General features: G+C 36.1%; 1 long non-coding RNA gene across 1 annotated transcript in view; it reads right to left on the bottom strand.

The window, feature by feature from the left end:
- Positions 1–1,515: 1,515 nt before the first annotated feature.
- LOC116276379 overlaps positions 1,516–15,181 on the bottom strand; it is a 160,043-nt gene continuing 146,377 nt past the window's right edge. The window contains exon 3 of the long non-coding RNA XR_004185875.1: positions 1,516–4,019. This is a non-coding gene — a long non-coding RNA (uncharacterized LOC116276379). The remainder of the gene's footprint in view (positions 4,020–15,181) is intronic.

Here is a 15,181-nt window from a genome sequence, read left to right on the forward strand (position 1 = left end):
AAAAAAATTAGCTGGGCATGGTGGTGAACACATGTGATTCCAGCCACGCAGAGATGGGAAGATCACTTGAGCCCAGGTCGAGGTTGTAGAGCTGTTTCCATGCCACTGCACTTCAGTCTGGGCAACAGAGTGAGACCCTGTCTCAACAACAACAACAACAACAACAACAACAACAACAACAAAGAAATAAAGAAAAAGAAATGAGAAAGTGACTACCAAGTATTTTGTCAAAAAATGTAATGCTACCAGCAGCTTGTGATATTTGTGACATTAGGCTCTAGTTTCAGCATTATTTGAGGAAAAAAAGACAGAAAACCCTCAGATATATATTTTTTCATTTACTATGAGTCATGAAGCTTAATCACAAATAGCATAATCTTTTCATGAAATTTCTACCATCATTTATCAAAGTTTGCTCATTCTTTCATTATATTTAATAACAATATAAAAAAGACTTAATGGATTCTTTAAGTAGCTTAGCTTTTGGTACTGAAGTATCATTTTCAAAATTAATATATACAAGGACTTTTAAACATAGGAAATCCATTTGAACTATCAAACTCTTACAAAAGTTTACATTGTATGTTTATTAAATCTAGGCTATATGTAAAAACTTGTCTAGGAGATTTCTTAACAGGACTCCAAAAAGCACTAATCCTAAGAAAATCTGTTAAGCTGCACTACAATAAGTTTAAGAACTTTTGTCTGTCAAAAGATACATTTAAGAGAAACAAAGCAAGTGGGGTGGCCAACCATCCCAGTTTGCCCAGGACTAAGGGCTTTCTTGCAACATAAATTTTTAGTGCTAAAACTGGAAGAGTCCTAGACAAATCAGGATGGTCACTCTAAAGCGACAAAGGAGTGACAATATTTGCAAAATGTCTGTGACACAGGGTCTGACAACTGGAACCACCTGCATCTACAGAGCTTAGTTCTCAGGACTGGAAACAGACCACTTACAATTTGTTCTGGAAAGTTTTGCCAAAAAGATAAGACCGAAAACAATAAATAACTTCACTACTTGCTTCAGGAAATTCATGAAAACTAATTTGTCCAAAGAGTAGATTGTTCATCTAGAAAAACTGCCTCCTTCTCAGGACAATAGTTTGCTTACTTAGTGGAAAATCTCATACAACAACTGTTTGTTTATGAAGACTCACTTTATGACCCTTGCTTTGTGGTCCCTCAATCCTATACTAATTTATTATGAATTTTTCCCAGGCCTAATCAGATGTCTGTATTGAAAGATTCATAAATCATTTGATTTTAGATTTTAAAAAATTCCATGGATATCCACTCTTGTCTTCCCTTTTCTGAGACTGAAGAGTGTCAAACTGATGCTGTTCACCTACAACAGTAGGTTAAGAAATTTGGTTTTGCTTGATCATTAGGTTAATTTAATAGTCTTTGAGGGGAGTTGGTGGTTGACACGTCTCTTGTAGACTTGTAGAATATAATGAATTCTTAAACATATAAGAAAGCGACAAGATCACCCAATATAAAAATTGGCAAAAGACTTGAACAAGTAGTTTACAGAAGAAAATACACACATAGCTAACAAACATAAAGAGGGCTCAACTTCATTAAACATCAAGAAAATGCACATTAATATTGTCCAGCGGAATGACTCAAATTACAAAGTGCTGGGGAAGAACATTATACATTGTTGATAGGAGTGTAAATTGGTGCAGTTACTTTGGAAAATAGTTTGGTATTATCAGTAAAAACAAACATTTGTATATTTTATGAATCAGAATTTCCATTCCTAGGCATAACACCCCCAAATATACGACGAATATGTACACCAAAAGACATGCACAAGAATACTAACAGTAGTATCATTTGTTAGAACCCCAAATATTCATCAACAGTAGAACAGAGAAAGTATTGTATGTTCATACAATAGTACATAGCAATTAAATTGAATAAACTACAGATTTTGCAACAATATCGATTAATTACACAAACATAATATTGAGATAAAGAAATTGGTCACAAAAGAGTACCTATTGTGTGAGTCCATTAATATAGAATTCAAAATATTCCAAACTAATCTCTGGTATTAGAAATCAGGATAATGGTTACCTTTGGGGGGTGGTTACAACAGGAAGAGATCTGGACAGGCTTCTGGGATACTACTAATGCTTTATTTCTGGAACTAGATGATGATTACACAGGTGTGCTCATTTAGTGATGACTGAACTATGCAGTTATTAGCCACTTATTGGTATGTATGTGTTTCAGTTATCTATTGCTTTGCAACAAATCATCTCCATTGCAGTGATGTGAATCAAGAGCAATCATTTATCATTTTTATGAATCGGCTGGGTTCATAAAATTTGGGCTGGGTTTAGGAGGGACAGTTTGTCTCTGTTCTTTGCTTTCATCAGCTGGAGTGGTTTGAAGACCAAGAAGACTTGAAGGCTGAGGGCTGGAATCATCCGAGGACTCCTTGCTCACATATCTCGCTGTTAATGCTGACTATTGGCTGGGGCCTCATCTGAGGCTTTTGGCTAGAATACCTATAAGGGGCTTTTCCATATGGCTGCTTAGCTTTCTCATAGCATGGTGGCTGGGTGTCAAGAGCGAGCCTACTAATAGAACAAGGTATTTTTATGCTCCAGTGACTCAGCGTTGCTTCCACCATACTCCAATGGTTAAGGCAAGTCTATTCAGGTTCAAAGGAGGGGCATAGACCTCACTGCTCAATGGCAGGAAGGTCAATATCACCTGTAAGAAGATTATGTGAGATGGTATATATTACTGTGGACTTCTTTGAAAAATACAATTTGCAGAAGTGTGTTAGGGTTTTTAAAAAAGTATGCTGAAGACATTGCAAGTTAAAAAATATAAAACAGCAACCCCTGGCGGTTATTTTAAAGCACAAGGAGTCCACGTGATAAGCAATGCATCAAAGGGAGAAAGTGGCAATCTGGAGATGTCATCTCCCACAAATTAACTTATTTATTTATTTGTTAATAACTCACTAAACATTCAGTGTTTGCCAAGTTCTAGGGGATATAGAAATGGGTAAATCAAGGGTCTTGCTCTTAAGAAACTCACCTAATATGGCAAATAGCTCCATCATAATTTTAGTACCATTGTTTAACTTTGGGAGCATGCTTTGTGCTAGCACAGTAAGTAATTGTTAGAAGAGATGGCCTCTGATCAGAGACCCTTACAATATTTGCTATCACAATGTTGTCCTGGGTGTTGCCTACAAGGTCAATGTGTATAGTCTGCTTGAATCTGGTATGCAGATCTGCCAATCACTTGCACCTGGCAAGCCCCATTATTGCTATTCACTTTATCATTGATTTAAATAACCGTGGTGCTTAACTTCTCAAGGATACCACTCTGGAGGGTATACAGATTTAGCTAGAATTAAAGTAAACTGGGGCAGTGTATTTGGTTACAGAATATAGCAATGTGTCCTACTAAGGGCAGTATCTCTGTCAGGGGAAAGCTATATTTAACTCACTCTTTTTTAATTGCTTTGATGTAGTTCTGTGAACATTAAAATTTAATCTCATTGGAAATGTCCCCTTTTTATAGATCCCAGGCCTTTCTCAGATTTAAAAAAAAATGCATTTACCTCATTTTAGCAAAGAATAAAGACTCCATCATGCAAAAGAATATTAACAGAAAATATATTATTTTAAAATGATGCATGTTTCAACATCTAAGACATAAAATAGGTAAGTAAATAAATTTTAATAAGGTTAGCATATTTACACATTTATTTCCTCTTTTATAAACCCAGAAGAGAATGAGACACAAAGTATAATTGTGTAAACTTGGAGCATTAGCTAGTAGGATGCCACAAATAAAGTGGGTCATGAAGATTTTCAGGAAATACAGAAAGTATTTATATTTGTGACATATAGACAATATGGATGTGATGACTCATTTGTAAAAATTTTCTTATTTGCAGAGTGCAGAAGCATCTTCAGTTGGAGAGCCATTGCCTCTTGCTGTGAAATATTTGGGAATCTTCAGAAACCATGCAGAATAACCTGCTAAAGGTAACAATCATACAGAATTAGATACTGATGCTTGCTTGGGAAGGTATATGGTGGTTTCTCCCACCAAAGTAAAAATGTCTTCTTATATGGAAAACTGCAGTGACTCTCCACCCCTCTGCCCTGATCCTTTCCATTATTAGACTATGTCTTGCTGTACTGAATTGAATCTTCCTTTTATCAATTATTTCCCTTTAGATTGATAAGTGAAAATCCATCTTAAGATGGATTACGGTACTGCTTTCCGAATGTTGACGATAACTCTCATGTCCACTTATCCAGAGGAAAACATTCACGTATTTCTTTTTTTTTTGAGACGGAGTCTCGCGCTGTCGCCCAGGCTGGAGTGCAGTGGCCGGATCTCAGCTCACTGCAAGCTCCGCCTCCCGGGTTCACGCCATTCTCCGGCCTCAGCCTCCCGAGTAGCTGGGACTACAGGCGCTGCCACCTCGCCCGGCTATTTTTTGTATTTCTTAGTAGAGACGGGGTTTCACCGTGTTAGCCAGGATGGTCTCGATCTCCTGACCTCGTGATCCGCCCATCTCGGCCTCCCAAAGTGCTGGGATTACAGGCTTGAGCCACCGCGCCCGGCCGTTTTCCTTCAAATCGTACAAATCTTTCGCCTTTTACATTCACGTATTTCTATATTCTTCAGAGCCTTCTATGGCTTTTTCATAGTATCAACATAGGTAAACTCATTAGTCTGTTGTGAAACAAACAAAAGGTTCCTACTCTAGGTAATGGGCTAGGTACTTTATTTTTATAGTAATCTGAGGAAGATGTGATCAATCAGTAGTCTGAATGGCAAGGTTAAGTAATTTGCTCCAAACAGACTAGTGAGTGGCTGAGCTGGTATTCCCAAGCAGAGCCTTTGACTTCATCTTCAGGTGTCTCCACTTCTCCATTGCTACCATAGGAATGACTGACCACGATGAGATACTAATTAAAGGATTGGCATTTAGAGCAGCAGTGCTCAGACTTGAGTGGGTGGCAGAGTCACCTGAGGGGGCATGTTGAAACAGATTTCTGCATCCTACTCCATAGTTTCAGATACAGCACATCTGGGATGAGGCCCAAGAATGTGCGTTTCTACATATCTCCACACGGTGCTAATATGTCTGGAGATCACATTTCAAGAATCACTGATTTAGAGTTCCTCGGCATTTGTCTGCAGGACGCTGTAATCAGATCAATACCCTTGATTGATAGGAAAACAAGAGAAAGCACTGCCTTTCCCAGGAAGCCTACTCTCATGTAGTAAGGCCTCTTCTGTCCCCTACACCATCCTCCAACTTCCCTGTCTTCACACTCTCACAAGACATCACCCTTTTAATTCCATAATCAACTGAGCCTATCTCTGTCATTGCATTTGTCACAATGTTTGCAAAACATATATTTTCCTCCCTTTTCCCCAACAAGATTGTGGGGCTCTTAAGGTCAGAGTTTACTTGATTTCTCTCTGTACCCCTGACATCTAGCACAGAGTTTGACATTCAGCAGAAACTCAATTTTAAAATGAACGAGGGGAAAAATATGGCATGGTAATTACATTTCTAGGAACCAGAAAGCCATGAAAATAACTGGTATGTCTTTGACAACATAAGAATTCAAAAAACATTTGAAAGGTGTGTGCCAAAATGAAAGAGATAAAACTCATAAAGAAAATGCAAATGTTCAAATTCAGATTCAAAAGTCACTTGATTAAATACAGAATCGAGACAAACAGTCTTTGTTGGGGTTGATGTGAAAAATTCTTAGGGGGTTTTAGTTCAAAATGAATGAATAGTATGAAGTGACTGCTAGAACAATTAGTACAACTATGAGCTTTATATAGAGAGGTAGAGTATTTAGATTTAACACAGTCACGGTATTTGCTACGTTTTTAGTTTAAAGGCAATATCAGTGTTTGAAAGAAAAGAGCCTAGCAGGAGGCTCGGTTCATGTTCCCAATACCTCCTTATTATACCAAAACCAGATTTAACTGTAAAAGCACATAGTCTTTCATCTGGCCCTATTGTAATTTTACTTCATTGATTTTTTTCTTTTTTAATTTAAGAGCAGCAAACTTTTTCCTGTAGGTTCTCTTGTCTTTTTCCAGCTTGGAGGAAGCTGTAGCCAATTTCTTCTTATAGCATTTACCATTGAAAATTGACTTCCATTGTTCATGCCTCTTTCACCAACTCCTAATATTTTGAAAAGGGTCTCTTTTGAACTTAAAATTTCATAAGTTTAGACTTAGTTCAGGTAAGGAGATTACTGAAGAAAAAAAATGGCTTAAATGAAAACCATTTATTTTTTCCTAGCTATCTACATAGACTAGCTAACTAATTTCCAATCTGAAAAAAAAAAAAGTCCTGATAACTCGTTTAGGAAATATGGAATTTAAAAATAAGTGACATTTAAAACTGAAAAAACAAAATTCTTAGTTTCAGCAAAGGTAAAAACCAGAAATGGAAAAAAAAAAAATGTAGCTGGTCAGCTGCTCCCATTCTGAGTTTGAATTAGGCATAAAACATATCATTAAAAAATGTTCGAGAGACATTGGTGCTTTTGTTTCCTTTATGGCACTCTATTTGTATTTTCCCCAGACTTCTCTGGCCACCCATTCTCTATTTTCTTTGTTGGACAGGACATTTACTTACGGGTCCCAAATTGTCCTCCTTGTAGTTATTACCAGTCTCAGTTCTTGACTCCTAACTCTTCGCTTTCTATATTCTCCTTCAGAAAAAGTACCTTTTCCCATTGTACTTTTTAAATAGCTTTAACTCTCACCATCATATAGCTAATTTTAATGCATAACATCCAATTCTATTTATAACCTTAGATTCAGTTCCATATTTTTAGTTGTCTACTTCATTTCATGTGAGCCTTTAATTATCTCAAACTTATTGTTCTTTCCATTGGGATACATTGCCTTTCTGCTCCAGTCGGATATCTCTGCTAAATTTTTTAGCCTTATCAAAGCACCATCATTCTCTAGATTAATTAAATTTAAACTTTTATATCAACTTTGAAATATTTTCTTTTTCACCCTTTGTGTGTAGCTAGTCATCAACTTCTTTTATTGTTTCTTCCAAAAAATGTTTTTCTTTCCCATGCCCATTGCTATAGTCAAAGTTCAGGCTCTCCTTGTGGGATATCTCAGTCACTCACTCACTGTTCCCGCTCAGTGCAACTGCTCCAGCCCCAAAATCAGAAACTTGCAGTGCTCCCTAGCATGTGCCTTACCACATCCTGCCCCCAACTGGAGCATGGCTGGGCAATTTATTTAAGCCAGGAATTTGGAGTTGGAGTCTCAAATGACAATTAGATGTACAAAGGCCGTGTTGGATGGGAAAAACTGCTTTCTGTCTATATGTATACTATATAGGTGACGGGCAGAGCTAAAGGGTACTAAGAGAAGCAAGAATGTTTTGCTACCTAGCAGACAGGGGCTGGGCCAAGAGTCAGGTGACTTCCTGAGATATTGAAGGAGGAGCCTCACTTGCTGGCTTTCTGGTCAAGCCTCCAGGTGGCTTGACCTACTTTCTTTCTTGTCCTGACATGCTTGTGAGTTTGCAGCCTGAATTCTTGTACTGTCTCCCTTTACTTAAGCTAACTGGATTGAGATTTTGTTTCTTGCAAATAAACATGTCCTTACCCCAATACCACTTTCCAGTCAATCACACATGGATTGTAGTCATAGCTTTTTTAGTTCACCTCATTAACACTAAGATGTAGGGATTTAAATCATTATTACATTCACCTGCTAGATTAATATTGCTAAGTAAATTATCAGACTCCTGTTAAAAAGTCTAACCCTCTAGAAGTGCACCTCTAACAGCTACTAAAAATCAAGTGCCTCTTCCTGGCTTTTATTAATTAGAAAATATAGATTCAGCTTTACATATTTAATCAAATTTCTCCGTTCTATCAATATAAACCCTCCACTCAGTCAGGCTGGTTTATCCCAGAAATGCCGTGTTCATTCCTCGCTCCATGACTTGATAATGTGGCCTGCATTTGAAATGCTGCTTCATTATCTCCTCCAACTGTCCAAGTCCTACCAGTTATTTCTACACCTTTGACCTGATATGACTCCATGCTTCAGCAAACATACACCTGGCAAATTATCCTTTAAAACTTAGTTCAGTTCAGGCGTGGTGGCTCATGCCTATAATCCTGGCATTTTGGGAGGCCAAGGCTGCTGGATCACGAGGTCAGGAGTTAGAGACCAGCCTGGCCAACATGGTGAAACCCCGTCTCTACTAAAAATACAAAAATTAGCGGGGCGTGGTGGTGGGCACCTGTAGTCTCACATACTTGTGGGACTGAGGCAGGAGAATTGCTTGAAACCCAAAGGCGGAGGTCGCCTTTGAGTTCGATTGCCTTTGAGATTGCACCACTGCTCTCCAGCCTGGGTGACAGAGAGAGACTCTGCCTCAAAACAAAACAAAACAAAAAAACCAGAAAACAAAAACAAAAAAATTTAGTTCAGGCATCTGATTTAGAAAGCTTTCTGTGATCCCTGTACTTCAACAACGCTCCCCTATCTCTATAATTGCCCTAATACTGTATTAGCATCACTTTTTATATGTTTATGTTTCCCAGAATAACTGTGTGTATCATTAAGTCAGGGCATAATTAAACTTTATGTCCTCTGAAATTAACGGAGTGCTTGGTAGAGAGTCAGTTCTTAGTGAATGAATGCCAAATGAGTGAATGAATTAATTAACAAATGTCTACCTTTTAAGACTCAAGTTAAGTCCAACCTCCCTAATGAAGCCTTCTCCGATTATTCTTAGTATTTACTGATGTTCTTTTTCTTTCACGCATAGATTTTGCCACACAATTTAGTATTCAATTACATATATTTTCATGCTTTTAAAATTTTGTTTTATCTTCTAATCTTCTTTTTCTTAACCTGATTAAAATTTCTTGAATGTTAGGACACATGCCATTGTCTTATTCTGTGTTATTTTCCACACTGTTTAGTAGGGAAAATATGCTGTTGTTCACATTTGTTGAGTGTAATTGCTTAAGAGCTATATCTCTGAAAGAATTAGAGTTGGTGTCTTATATAATTTGTCTAGAATTACTTCTGCAAATATATTTATACTTCATCTCAAATAAAAGATGCAGCATCCAAAAACATTGTTCCTCATTGGCACAACACAGTAATGTCACTTCCTCTCTGTATCTGATCTTTCTTTTTTCTCATTTGGCAGTGATTTTATAGTAATAAGTCCCATCTCAACAAATGCCAGTCTTGGGGGCCAACATGTTCCTTTGCTTTATATCTCATAGTTAAGCCTCTGATTTGATTGAAACACTGTAGAAATATAGGAGAGAATTGATTTGATTCATCCTGATTTAGAAAGTGTTCACATTTGCCAAAATCCACCTTCTTTGTCAGATGCTCATTTTGAAACTTGAGAAATTTGGCTAGAAATGAGTACTAATTTGAGAATGGTGCCAAAAGGTAGGAACTAATTAAAAAATGAAAAGAAAATATAAAAACCCAAAACCAAACAGAGCTCCTATAATCAATGTTCTTCAAATGGTAATTTTTTGCCATTAGTAGAGGATCATGAAAAATGAGTTATTTTTTAAAAAAACAATAAAAACTGATGTGATTTCTATTAAGTCAAGATTAAGTATGTTAATCCGTTTCTTTGAAAAAATAAAAGATTGACTTCATAATTTTAAATCAGAAATATATTAAAAGTCAAGAAAAACATCCCTTGTATAATTACCTACTGTAATTGCATCTCATTTTTAATAAAAAATTTAGTTAAAAACTATCCATATGGGAAAGACTAATTCATCCTAATTCATGTGAGATATTGTTGGCATTAGAGTGAGACTAGAGAAAAGTTCAGACCATTTTAATAATCTTCTTTGCCCTACCCAGTATTAATAAATTTAAAGGCAACTGGACACTTTGAAATAATCTTCCTCTGGTCTTTCTAAATGAAAAACTGTCAAGGCATCACCATTTGGGTTGCTGTTGCAGTGATACCGTAACTGTAGCAACCGTATGCTGATGAACCAGCTTCTATCAGGAATGCGTTTTACAAATTCCCATGAGACTTCAGCAGCTTGGTAAGCCAAAGGGGAACATATTTCAAATTAATTGTTCCCATTTTATGTGATAAAAAAAATTAGCCAGGCTCCTCTGTGACAAATCTGCTTTATTGTGTCAGTAATAGAACCACACATTTAATTGACAAGTGACAATTTCTTGCTGTTCTATTTCCTTTGTTATTTATTATATTATGAGTGGGTATCTGTGGTGCTGAGAATGCCTATGGTGGTAGGAAGCCAGTGTAAATATGGTCAGTTCTGTTAATGTACCAAACAGGAGTCCCTTACCTTACCCTATAATACTGTTTTCCACTGTTTGTTTATACCTTGAATTTAGTAAACTGAATTATATTTTTCATCCACAAGGGAGTTTGCTTTTGAAGGAAATCATGTCATGACCTTTTCTAAAGCAAAAGGTCCCTTTGTGTTATAATACAAACAATTGGTCAAGAGAAAAGGAGAACTGAGCTTCAGTAGGGTTATACTTAACGAGATCTAGGAAATCTAGCTAGAGTTCCATGACCCTTTAGCTTCATCAACTAGGGAAAGCACAATTTGAATTCGAATCTCTAAGAGTTTTGCTTTTAATCTCTGTGGAAGAGACATTAACTTTAAAAGCTGATATTTTTAGCATAATCTATTATATCATATTTTAAAGAAATAGCTTTACTTATTGTTTGAGTTTGGGTTGTTAAAACATAAATATAATAGATTGGGTGGCTTAAACACCACATTTATTTCTCACCATTTTGGAGGCTGAAAGGACCTCCAAAGGTCAAGGTGCCAGCAAATCTAGTGTCTGTTAAGGGCTGGAGTCCTAGTGCCCAGACTGCTGTCTTCTCATTGTATCCTCACATGATGGAGAGAAATGAGAGAAACAGAGCGTTCTCTCCAGTCTCTTCATATAAAATAACTAATCCATTCTGAGAGCTCCACCCTCATGACCTAATTACTTCCCAAAGGCCTCATCTCCAAATACCAACATATTGAGTTTCAATATATGAATTTTAGGGGGACACAAACATTCAGTTCATGAGACATATAAGAGACTATGTAATAAAAATAAAAAGTAAGTTTTTGCACAGAATGTAATAGAAAGAATGTTGCTCCCTCACTAACAATGAGGAAAATACAGATAAACCACAGATATGATTTTGTTTTAATCTGTCAGTGGGCTGAGGTCGTAAATAAATCAAGTCACCTAAAATCCAAGGAGGGCAGATCCCCTACCCCCCGACTTCCTATAAGGAGAGATGGAACACATGTACTACCTCCACTATGGGAGTTATGGTAGGAGGAAAGGGCCACCCCACAAGAGGGAAGAAAGAATTAGCTAAAATTGTATGAATTGTCAAAGGTTGAGATTCAGCTAGGGTGACAGTATAGACTTCCTGGGATCCTCAGACCCAAGGGGCGTTTGCAGCACCCTCACAGACTCTATACCATTTCCACTGAGTGTTCATGAAAAAAAATTAGGGGTTGAACATGAGGAAAGGTCTGCCACACTCAGGACAAAGAACCAGCGCTGCAGGAGAAAGATAGAGACAAAAGAACTCCCTTACTCCTGGGCAGGAAGGAGGGCTGAACCAAACTGATACCATTAGAGGTCTCCTGCTTCTATGAGAGGGACCAAAACCATATGGTCTCACAAAGCACCACCACAGACACAGGCAGAGTTTGACTGCTATGGGGAAGAGGGAAAGGAATATGAGAAAACCCCACCTGAGGGCTCAGGCTCACAGGGCTTTCTTAGGAGTGATGCTCAACCAGGACAACAGGGCCCTCTCTCTGGTAGCCTAGCAAGCAGTGACAGCCTACTGCAACCTACCCCTGAAGGAAGGGCAAGAAGCTGGGGAGAGGCCTCTCCCTCTCACCCCTGTGGCAAAGGTACGAAGCAATGATTGTAAGATGAGGATGAATCACAAACACTGAGAAAAAGCTCATAGCAATCTCACCTCCCAGCCTAAACCCAGGGCATTCTTAGAACAATTTGATGCCTTATAGAGCACTGAAGGTATTCATACCAACAAGGAAATCTAAACTCAACTAAATAACTAAATTCTAACTAGGTTGATACAATCCCTCTTACTAAGTGCCTGAAAAGATCTGTGCCCATTTATAGGCATATATACTATTTACCTCAGTCTTTTCTAAACAATACCATAGACTGGTCTAAAATATGTGTAATTACAATCCAAGATGAGTGAGAGTGAAGACAAAACAGAAGAAATATTTAAAGAAATAATAGTGTAGATTTTTTCCAAAATAAAGACATTAAGCCACATATCCAAGAGATACCAAGAATCACAAATAAGAATTAAAATACACACACACAAACACACATATGCACACGCATAAACTAGACACATCATATTCAAACTGCTGAAAACCGAAGATAAAATGAAAATCTTGAAGGCAACCAGAGGGGGTTAAACACATTGCATATGGAAGAAAAAAAATGATAAAAATGACTGTATACATCTCATCCAAAACTATGCAAGCTAGAAGAAAATTGAACAACATCTTTATAGTTTTGAAGGAAAAAACAAACCCTCTGTCAATTCTTAATTCTATGGCAATAATTTCTTTCAGATGCAAATGTGAACTAAAGCATTTTTAAGACAATCTAAAGCTTAGAGAAGTGATTTACATCAGATTTATGCTAGAAGAAATATTAAAGAATGTCTTTCAGGCAGATGTGAATCAGAAGCATGTATTTACAAAAGGAAATGAAGAGTTCCAGATATTGTAAAAGGTTAAGGTAAATATTTAAAATTTTTCTTATTTTTATTTACTGAAAAAGATAAGCGATTATCTAAAGAAAAATTGTAAAATATTGTGGTATTTATAACCTGTAAAAGTAAAATGTATGAAAACAATAACCCAAAGATGGGAGAAAGGTTTGCAAGCACACTGCTATAAGGTTTGCACACTCTACTTGAAGTGCTGTAATATTATTTGAAGGTAGGTTGTGATAAGTTAAAGATGTACATTGCTGAGGGAAACCACAAAACAATTAGAAATAGATGTATAAATAAGTCAATAGTGAAGATAAAGGAATCATTTAAAAAGTACCCAATCCAATGGTAGGCAGAGAAAGAGGAGAAAGACGACAAAGAACAGATGAGAAAAGAGAAAACAAAATCTAGCAAGATGATAGCTAGGGAAACCACAAAGCAATTAGAAATAGATGCATAAAGAAGTCAATAGTGAAGATAAAGGAATCATTTAAAAAGTATCCAATCCAATAGTAGGCAGACAAAGAGGAGAAAGAGGACAAAGAACAGATGAAAAAATAGAAAACAAAATCTAGCAAGATGGTAGTTTTAAATCTAACTATGTCAATGATTATATTACATAATCATAAGCACTCAAATCAAGACAAGAGTTTGCCAAAGTTGAGGAAGGCAGCAGGCAGGATTTACTTCAACAAATTAATTTCAAATATAAAGACATAGCTAGGCTAAAAGTAATATGATTAAGAAAGATATACAATAAAAATGAATCAAAACCATGCAAGAGAGACTGTGTTAATAAATTAGATTTCAGAAAAAGGAATATCTCCACAGAAGAAAGGGACAGTGCATAATCATAAAATGATTAATTTACCAAAAATGCATAAAATCTTAAATGTATATATGGTTACCAGAGAACTTTAAAATACATGAAGCAAAAACTGATAGACTGAAGGAGAAATAAACAAAAGCACAATTATTATTGAAGATTTTAACACTCTTCTTTCAATAGTTGATTGAGCAAATAGACAAAATATCAATAATGACAAGGAAGATCTGAACAACCAATTTTACCAAATTGGCATTTATAGAACATTTAATCCAACAACAGAATGCACATTCTTTTCAAGTAAAAACAGAATATTCAACAGGACAGACCATATCCTGAACCGTGAAGAAACGTCAACAAGTTTAACACAATTAAAACATACAAAGCATGTTCTCTATCCATATTAAAATTAAATTACATACAAAGCATGTTCTCTATCCATATTAAAATTAAATTAAAAATCAATGAGAAATATACCTGGAAAATTCCCAAATATTTGGAAATTAAACAACATACTTCTAAATAAGTCTTTGGTCAAAGTTGAAGTCATGAGGAAAATTGGAAAGTATTTTAAATTGAATGAGAATGAATACGTATATTTATTTGACTTGAGCATACCAGAATTTGAGAGAGACATCATAAGTGTTGCTTCAAGAGAAATTAATAGCTTTAAATGTTTATGCTTGCATTACATAAAGAAAAGTCTCAAATCAATGATTTAAGTTTCCTCATTAAGAAGTAGAAAAATAAGAGCAAATTAACTCCCCAAAAGCAGAAGTAATTTGTTACAGAAATTAATAAAACTGAAGAATGAAAAAGAAAAGCAATAAAGTCACTGAAATCAAAAGCTAGTGCTTTGAGAAAATTAATAAAATTGATCAATCTTTACACTAGAATTTTTTAACCCTGACACAACTGAAATTTCGGGCTAGGTAATATTTTCTTTTTTAAGGGCTGCCCTATATAGGATATTTGACAGCATCTCTGGCATCTACCCACTACATGCCTGTAGCATCCCACCAAACTACTTGTGGGATGATTAAACACGTCTCCAGACATTATCAAATGTTCTTTGGAAGGCAGTATTGCCCCCAGTTTAGAACCACTTCTCTAGACAGATTGATAAAAAGGAAAAAAAAAGGAAAAAAAGGCATACTTAAATGACCAATGTCAGAAATGAAAGATGGGTCCTCACTAAAGATCATACTAATATTAAAAAGATAATAAAGGAAATACATGAACTATTTTATGACAATACAACATCTTACATGAAATACACAAATTATTTGAAAGACACCACCAAAAATCACTAAATAAGAAATAGAGAATCTGTGTAGTCCTATTTCTATTCAAGAAAATTGCTGGTCCAGATTACTTTGCTTAAAAGTTCTACCAAACATTTAAAGAAGAAATTATTCTTCTACACATACTCTTCCAGAAAATAGGAGAGTAGAAAACACTTACCAATGCAATTTTCTGTTATCTTTATAGAAAAACCAGCTAAAGACATTGCAATTAAACTACAAACT

The sequence above is a fragment of the Papio anubis genome, chromosome 8 (genome assembly GCF_008728515.1).
Source record: "Papio anubis isolate 15944 chromosome 8, Panubis1.0, whole genome shotgun sequence".
Classification (NCBI taxonomy): Eukaryota; Metazoa; Chordata; class Mammalia; order Primates; family Cercopithecidae; genus Papio; species Papio anubis.